General features: G+C 38.3%; 1 long non-coding RNA gene across 1 annotated transcript; it reads left to right on the forward strand.

Annotated features, from left to right (window-relative positions):
- Positions 1-256: 256 nt before the first annotated feature.
- On the forward strand, positions 257-9175 carry LOC140908187 (uncharacterized). Its single transcript, XR_012157794.2, has 3 exons — positions 257-617; positions 7865-7938; positions 8806-9175. It is a non-coding gene; the product is annotated as an uncharacterized LOC140908187 (long non-coding RNA).
- Positions 9176-9744: the final 569 nt, after the last annotated feature.

Genomic DNA, 9744 nt, shown 5'->3' on the forward strand with positions numbered 1-9744 from the left:
CTCCTCTCATGACTAAAATCTAATCATGTAAATATACTATTGGAAGATCAGGCCTTTGTCTTATTGTGTTTTATGACATTCTTGAAATTCAAGGGAATTTGGGTCCCTAATTCTCTTAGGCTCCTTTGTAAATCTCAGTTATAATACATAATAGTAGAGCAATAATTTATTTCTTAATGCAAGAGATAATAATGTCAAAGGGGATGTAGATCTCTGAGTTTCATCTCTGTAGTCCATCAAATGTCCTATGAACTGAATGAGGGAACAAAGATATGATGGAATTATTTCTGAGTATACAGAGTTGGTAATACAAAGTCTGTTTTTTTTTAAACTAATAATGTTTATAGCAGGATGCAGTATAGAAATATATATAGCAAAGGTTTGTTGGTTTGTTAAATTAAATTACTTCTCCTCTCCCCAGACAAACAGGGAACCCAACAAAGACCCTACTCTAGCTAAGGCTGAAAAAGAAATGATTGTTCCAACATGCCATGCCATTGGCACCAACACGTATGCTGCTCATAGCTACAGCAAAATCATTCTCCCTTGCCTGAAGAGCAATTGGACTTTTCTCATTTGCCCACATATCTGTTACAACACATCCCTTAAAAAAAAATGTTAGTAGAAAGGCTGAGAATATTCCCTCCTTTCCACTCTTTAATTTTTCCAATCTACTTACTTTTTCATTTGTTGCTTTTTTAATTAAGAAAGGGATGCTTCTTCTCTTGTCTGTTATCTCTTTGAAAGAACTAAGAAAAATGCCTATTTATTTCTGTGGTAGAAATCGCTTTTTCATATGGCTATGCACAATACCTGAAATAATTAGAGTATTTGCATGCAGTCTCTGAATATATTTATTATAACACAGTCTCAATAGACAAAACATGGGGATTACCATATTCTCCTCCCAGATTTGTGATGTGTTCCCAATTCCAACCCTCTACCACATCCAGGATCAACTCTCAGTTTCCAATGATGCAACTGCCATCAGATACAAATTCTTAAAACTACACAAATTGTAATCTGAAAGTCCCTGGCAATTTCCAGGAGAAAATAATAACTGTTAAGTAACTTCTGTTTTAACACCTTATTTCAGTATTGTGACAACAAAGTTTTGCCTAATTGGAGCCTGTTTTTGCAGTAACTGACAATAACTGAAGGAAATACGATGCTGTATAAGATGGCTTTTGGCTGATGTTGTAGTGCAGTGTAAAAATTGTAAAATTGAACTATATTTTATGACCTCATTTTCTGATTTGCTCTTAACAGGTAATAATCAACATAGAACTTAGTTTACTAGGTGGGTGGAGTTAGGAGTCATGTAACTTGGGCTTCATCAAATGCTAATTAATTTGGGTTTTACTTTAGGAAAATTCAGACTTCTCCTAAAAATTTTCAAAGTTACTAAGCCTTTGGTTAACTTGGGTTACAAATGACTAATAATCTCTGTGGTTTATCCCCCACTACATACCGCTCCAGCTCCACAATTCAGTGTTGGGCGTTGATATGAATGGGGAAAAGAAGAGGCCATGGCTCCAGGTTTCCCTACTCCTCTCTATAAAACACATATGAATTGTTGTAACAGAATCACGTTTTTTCCCTGGATTCAAAGATGTTGCTCCTGCAAGTTATTACTAAAGATGATACTCATAAACAGATATTTCTGTACATGATTTCATGTTGTACAATTCTTTGTACCACAAAGCAAAGAGAGTCGGAAAAGGTCCCAATGGTCTGCAAATGGACTTCAGAATTCTCACAGTGTGCCACCAATAAATTTACAATTGGAGACACAACAAGACTTTTGAAAAATATGGACACCCTAGTTGCATTAATATAAAATGGATGATTTCTTTCATATGCCCTGTTGCCCTTATCCTTCAAACACTTAAGCATGTACTTAAATTTATACATATGCATAATTCCATTAAAGTCAATGGGGCTACTCATGTGTGTAAAGCTATGCATGTTTGAAGAACTGGAGCCTTATATGTCTGATCCAAATAAACTAATAGGCATTTTAGAGATAAACTTTGTTGGGCTTTGGATCAGGCTATAAGATCCTGATCCAGTTGACCATTTAAGCATGTTCTTAACTTAAGCATATGAGTGGCCACTGAAGCTAGAGTTAAGCATATGGTTACCTGCTTCTTTGGATCAGGGCCTAACACTGTAAGACTGAAGTCCTACTAGATAGTTCAGGCATCATATATATTCCTTGTACAACTTTTTAAATATAGAAGTGTTTAAGACATTAATTACATATAATTAATATATAAATATACATATTTAAAATTAATGTCTTAAACACTTCTATATTATATATATATATATATATATATATATATATATATATATATATATATATATATATATATATATATATATATAAAATTTGATAGTGTCCTGCCACCTCACTATCCCATATTGCCCTTTCAGAGGCTTCCAACTCTATATGCAGTTACATGGGAGCCCCATAGGCTCCATCCAGCTTGTGCTTTGCCTGAAAAATATTACTTCAATGCAATCAGACTCCCATCAATAGCCGATGCCATATTCAGTCTATCTTCCTTTAACCAAAAAACCCTCCAAAAAAATAAAAAACCAACAAACCAAAAAAGTGCACAGAAGATTCCTATTCCACGTATGGGCAACAAAAATATTATGAAAAGCAACTGCACACTTACTGCTCGTGCAAAAAGACTGCATTCCAAAGCTCATCATTTGATTCTTGGCTGCTGTATTTTTTTTTTTTTTTTGTAATTTATTTTACTCATCACCTCCAAACCAGAACGTTTATTTACATTGTGGATAGCAAAATGTCTATCTGGAAAAAAATGTGAGGCCATTTTTGAGGTATGGAATGAAAAAAAAAGTATCACAACCATAAAAGCCATTCTTTCTGGTTTACTAGACCTCTGGGAGGGGGAAGGGGAAACACGAGTTGAAATCCTGTTGGCTATTGCTTCAGCTTGAAGTGAATTGGTACAGATGCTCAGAAGATATAGACGCTCAAAAAGGTACAGAGGCTCAAAATAGGTTTAATAACTGGCAGACCCTGGACTTTAGCAGTGCAGACAGACTGTTCTAAGGAAAGGGGAGAAGACGCATATGAAAGACCCATTGGAAAGCAGCTTTTGCTCCTTTGAAAGCATAGAAACTGTAGAGAGTTTTCACCTTTTTTACTTCCCCTGCTGGATGATATCTAACTGGCTGATTAATTAATTACACCTGGTGGCCAATTAGCTACTGTGAGAAATGGCTCTGAAAGAGAATCTAATTCAAAAAGATATTGGGGAGATGCAATAGGTGAATTGTAAAGTGTATGAGAAAGGTTGAGAATGTAAAAATCAATTCTCTCGGATACGTTTCCTTTGAGCATAAGTAGGCATTTCATGACCTATAAGTGCAGTCTTACTAATTGCAATGGTTAAAAAAATGGAAAAGTTTAAAGTTGCTACACAGCAGACAGAAAAATTAAATTAAAGTGGTAGAATTATTGTGGCTTTTGTCACAACATGGATGTGTTTTTAAATCAGGGGATCAAGATAAGTATTAGATCCAAGCAAATAATTCACAATGAATAATTTGTCAAACGAATTTAGCCTCTCTTTCTGCTTAAGTCATGATATGTGATTTTCTCAAGTGTGGTCTTTATTCAGCATTATTTTATAATACTTTTGTGACTTCTTTACCTCTATGGATTGATCCCAAACAGCTTTCTCTGAATATTTAGTATGCATTTTGTGCTGGCCAATTTTGATTAGTTAGGTACATTATGTGGTGGTATTATTTCTGTTTCCTGATTAGATAAGGGTACAATCACTTGTAGTCTGATAGTCACAGGTTCATATCTAAAATTTGCTTCCATTCAGATATTCAGCCATGTACCTCTACAGGTGGCTTTTTGTGTATATCTGTGCCAGTTAAACTCAGTTGCACAAATGTCTGACACATCAGGCTTTTTCTCAAGTCCCTGGCACTGGCTCCAACTCAGTTTCAGATGCTAGTTTAAGACCTTAGTCCTAATCTTCAAAGCACTTATTGGATCAAGATGCAGCTACAATAAAGACTGAATTTTAATCTACAATGTATTGAGGCAGCTGCGCTCCTTTGTGACAATGCAGATCACAAAACTGAGGATGAAATGCACAAGAACTGGGCACAAAGCATTCTTGGACAAAGGGATTTAGCTCTGGCATGAACTTCCAGAGGACACTGGGCAAATCCAGAATCTGCCATTGTTAAGAAACACTGCAAAACCTTCCTCTTTTTGATAGATTGGCTCAAATTCCCACCCCTTTGCCTTGGAGTGAAGACCTCCATCTACAACTTTTGGGGAGGCAGGAATTTATCCATAAATAACTTCAATGTACAGATATACTCCTACACTTTTATCATGGTGGACAGGCCCACACTGCAATCAAAAAATGTGATTACAGCTTGAGTAGACAGATCCAAACGATCTTTAATCTAGCTTGTTTATGTCCCGGATCAGTGAAGCTGCAGCAGTGTATGCTGCAGCGTGGGCTGTACAAGTCTGCCTGGAACCCTGGGTAATTACCTGTGGGTCTAGCTCATGCTGAAACCTGTATTGTCATGGTGCCAGTGGTCACGGACCCAGGCAAGCTAGATTGAACTAAATGACCAAGGTTGATGGGGCTGTTTGGACTCTTTGTTCATTGGCATTAGGGTTCACGTGTTAAGCACTGGAGTTGATTACATTGTTGAAAGGCACAGCTAATGCCACAATGATTACAATATAGACATAGCCTATGTGTCATTAACTGTGTCTTTCAACAATATAAAACCCCAGATGCTTAACACAAAGAACTCTAATGCAAAGGAACAACGGGTCCAAACTGCCCCTTCACTCTTGGTCATTTAGTTCAACATTAGGCACCTCCTTCCATTTGGGATTCATGATTCATTTGGTGCAAGGTTGTAGTGGCCATGCACTTGTGTTGTTCCTTGGATAAAGCAAGAGAGCTACAAGCGAATCCCTGTGCCTATCTCCCAGGCCTGTGCTGAAACTGCTTTTGGGCTTGCAGTGTCCCATCAGCCGTAGTGTCTTTCCCCTGCCTGTGACTTACAGCCCGTGGACTTCTCCTCAGTGGCTGGCCCATCTTCCAATGAGAAGAGAGCTGGCAGTGGTATACAAGGGGAGAGATTTCTTGCCAACTCTCTAATGAATTGGCACTCTGAAGAGTAGAGAGCCCACTGGGGCTGTACAACAGTATTTGCCCATCTGTGAGTTTCAGGAAAAACTCTGGTGGATAAGTTTCAGAGTAACAGCCGTGTTAGTCTGTATTCGCAAAAAGAAAAGGAGTACTTGTGGCACCTTAGAGACTAACCAATTTATTTGAGCATAAGCTTTCGTGAGCTACAGCTCACTTCATCGGATGCATACCGTGGAAACTGCAGCAGACTTTATATATACACAGAGAATATGAAACAATACATTCTCTGTGTATATATAAAGTCTGCTGCAGTTTCCACGGTATGCATCCGATGAAGTGAGCTGTAGCTCACGAAAGCTTATGCTCAAATAAATTGGTTAGTCTCTAAGGTGCCACAAGTACTCCTTTTCTTTCTGGTGGATAAGAATCTCCAAAGGCTCCTCTAAGAGAAAAGTTGGACCCTTAAGGTACATTCTGATCTATATCGTCTGTTGTTTTATCTAGGTCTGTATAGGACATAATTTAATTTTTACCTTCTTTCAACAGCTCTGCATATCTGACTTTTTAGATATCTTTTACTTAAAATGATGTACTTCAGATTCATATCAAATATCTTGTAATAGTTGCACAACAGATTCAATGCATTTTGAGTACCCATAACTACAGTACGAATGTGAGATGTTCCCTCATGCAGGGATTACAATATTGTTAGAAGAGTCTTGTTATGGTCTCTTAATACAATGTGCTGCTTTGGGTAGTAGTTAGGAACTCCTAGAGGACACAGCGATAGTGTTCTTCTAGTGCTTTTAGGTATCAGCAAAAAACATCTGGGGAGTTATTTCCCTGATCCATTTCTCTGAGCTGAAAAAAGGTTTTATAGAATGTTTAACTAGAAAAAGATCAGCTGAAGTTAAATAAACCAGGCAGCAGCAACTTTCATTGATCCTTCAAAACTCTTTTGCTCAGCTCTGCTTCCAAAACAATGAAGCTTCGCACCCCAATTCCAGATATGATATGCTCACACATTACTATGGCAATAGTTGCCATTACTATTAGTTACCTAGTCTTTAAAAATTAAAAATCAGCTGATCATAAGAAAGAGACCTCGGAGTCCAGAGAATTTGAAATCTGAAAATATAGCATGGGCTACTATATATTTTCAACCAATATATATTTATGTTTATAACTCTTCCTATTATTTTGAGCATCCAAAAATATTGTTTGCTAACTCACTGTTGTTTCATTTCAATATAAAATAATAGAATTGTAGGACTGGAAGGGACCTTGAGAGGTCATCTAGTCTAGTCCCCGAACTCATGGCAGGACTAAGTATTGTCTTAGACCACCCCTGACAGGAGTTTGTCTAACCTGTTCTTAAAAATCTCCAATGATGGAGGAGGTTCCACAACCTCTCTAGACAATTTATTCCACCCTGACAGTTAGGAGGTTTTTCCTAATGTCCAGCATAAACCACCCTTGCTGCAATTTAAGCTCATTGCTTCTTGTCCTATCCTCAGAGGTTAAGTAGAACAATTTTTCTCCCTCCTCCTTGTAAAACCCTTTTATGTACTTGAAAACTGTTATGTCCCCCCTCAGTCTTCTCTTCTCCAGACTAAACAAACCCATCTTTTTCACTCTTTCCTCCTAGATCATGTTTTCTAGGTCTTTATTCATTTTTGTTTCTCTCCTCTGGACTTTCTCCAATTTGTCCACATCTTTCCTGAAACATGGTGCCCAGAACTGGACACTCCAGTTGAGGCCTAATCAGTGCGGAATAGAGCAGAAGAATTACTTCTCGTGTCTTGCTTACAACACTCCTGCTAATATATCCCAAAATGATGTTTGTTTTTGGTTTTATTGCAACAGCATTACTGAGTGTTGCACACCATATAAACTCCTTCATTTATTTTTAACCAATCCAGCTGTTTAAAAATTGGTGACATGATGAACATGAGATTCATTTTTTTCCTATCCTAAATAAGCAATAACACTCATTGGAACACAGGAATGGCCATACTGGCTCAGGTTCAGAAGTCTGTCTAGTTCAATATCTCATTTCTGACAGTAGTCAGTACCAGATGCTTTAGAGGAAGGTGCAAGAAGCTCTTCAGGAGACAGTTATGGAATATCCTGCACACAGGGAAATTTTCTTCTTTTCCACCATGAGTTATTAGCATGAGGGTTTATATTCCTCCTAAAAACATAATCCTCTCTAATGTAACTGATGTTCCACAGGGAAACCTGCAAAACGGGTTGGATAGCTCCTTTGAGTCTCCTGCAAATGGAGCCAGCCATCTCCCCAACTTCCGCCCTGGTGAGAGGAGATGAACAACTGTCCTAAGCTCTCCCAACAACAAGAGGAGCCAACCGGCAGCCCGGATGTTCTCCTGAATGTGGCTCCAGTGTATGCAAAATGCATCCAAGATGAGTCGATAATAAAACAAGTGGTCACTTCCTCCAGGGACAATAGCAGATAAATTGCTCAAGGATAAAAATAGTTCATAGTATTGTGCAAACTTTAGCCTTGAGCAATATTATATTGCCTTTGCCCCCAAACAAGTATCCATTTATATAATAGCTTATCTTCCTCATTTGTACATTTTGTTTTTTCCCTTGCACTGCACTGTGTATTTTTGCCTGCATGATGAAGTAAAAAAACCGCCATTTATTTAAATATTTTCCAGGTGGGTGTAATGTTGTGAAAGGAGCTGGCCTGACAGCACTGGAGATTGAAGCCCCTTGCTTATCAACAGAACAGGTACTGCCCAGTTCTCAGCAATGCAGGCCTCCTGACATTGTCCCACCCATGTGCCTCAACAACCAATCCAGAGACATGATGATCTCTAGAAGTCAGATGCTAGTTCAGTCAGTGTCCTTGCTAAATTAATGACCAACTGGTGCCAGCTGTGCTCTTTTTTATGTGATGCGAACAATCATTTACGTAGCTTAGGACCAGACTAGAACCCAACAGCACAGTCAAGGGGCTGCAGAGTAGATGGAGTTCTGACTTGATCAACATTCTTCCTTAGCAAAAACAATGAGGAGTCCTTGTGGTACCTTAGAGACTAACACATTTATGTGGGCTTTTGTGGGCTAAAACATGCGTCTGATGAAGTGGGTTTTAGCCCACAAAAGCTGATGCCCACATAAATGTGTTAGTCTCTAAGGTGCCACAAGGGCTCCTTGTTGTTTTTTATGATACAGACTAACATGGCTACCACTCTGAAACCATTCTTCCTTGGGTCTCTGATCTAGCTCTGCTGCTTGGTGCAGAGAGGGTAAGGAGATGAGCTACCCTCCTTTTCATACCCCTCCACAGTCCCTTTCAGACATCTAGCATTTGTATAGGTACTGCTATAGAGCAGGGAATATGTTTCTCAGTGGGAACCTGACCCTTTCTTGCATGGGAATGCAATGAAGAGAAGAGGGAACTTTTTGTGCCCTCCACAACTCCTCTGTGTACCAGAGCAAGGGATGGCTGGAATCTGTCTCCTATTTGTTGCGTAACAATGGCCAAACTAGAGGTAGTCTCCTCTTTCTGGGATAGAGCAAAGTTCATCATTCGGTACCTGTATTCCCAATAACTGTTTGTTCTTTTACAAATTCTTTTTCTTTTCCTTTGAAGGGCCTTGTAACACTGTGAGCTGAACACCAGAATTTAGCTGGAGTGAAGAGTGATGTTAAATAGAAGCATTTCCATTGACTCTAACTATTAGTTTCAAAACTGAAGAGAAAAAAACGCGATGAAAAGCAAAATGATGCACCGAGTTGACTTTAAAACACTATAGGTTTCCATGGATTTTACTACTCTTCTTTGTAGTTTTTTGTTTTTTTTTTTACTTTGAAACCTGCACAGACTTGACTTCAAATATATTTACGGTGGCCCTTCTGCTGACCCTGAGTAGGTTAATCTGGTGATGCATATTGTATAATGTGATTACAGAAGGTAAAACCAGGCGAATACAGTCCAGTATATGGAGTTCTTTAGCAGCTTTGATGTGTATCTCTCAATTTTCTGTCTTGCTTTAAAATAAAAAAAAAAAAATGGTGTCAGCAGTGCTATAGTGCTTGATTAACACTGCCATGTTACCCTAGGCAGACATTGTCTGTACCTGTCTTGTTTCTCACAGTCATGCTCCTTTGGTCTTTTCAGAGTTATGAATACTTGAGACACTCCTACAAATGACTGTGCTGATTAAAAAAGCTTGATCATATCATCTTTTAGCTTTTAAATGTGCTGTCAAACAATGGAATCAGAACTATGGGGCTGTGGCAGTTATTTCATATTAATGCTCTGAGTTCAAACAAAGTGTCAAGATGACTAAGTACAAGGGATTTTCAGAATGCTTTAATGTTGCCTCATTTCAAATCACTTCATAAGCAGCTTGGTAATGAGCTCAATAAATTCTGTTGGAAAAAAATACACTAGCTACAAAAAAAAAATGGAGCTATTTTATAATTGGCCCTCGGGGCTCGTGGGAAGGAGTCTTGTTTCCTGTTTGAATCCACTTTGTTAGTGCCGCATTTGTAGATGGCTAAATGAATATGAAATATTGTAATTAAG

Source organism: Lepidochelys kempii, chromosome 3, assembly GCF_965140285.1.
Source record: "Lepidochelys kempii isolate rLepKem1 chromosome 3, rLepKem1.hap1, whole genome shotgun sequence".
Classification (NCBI taxonomy): Eukaryota; Metazoa; Chordata; order Testudines; family Cheloniidae; genus Lepidochelys; species Lepidochelys kempii.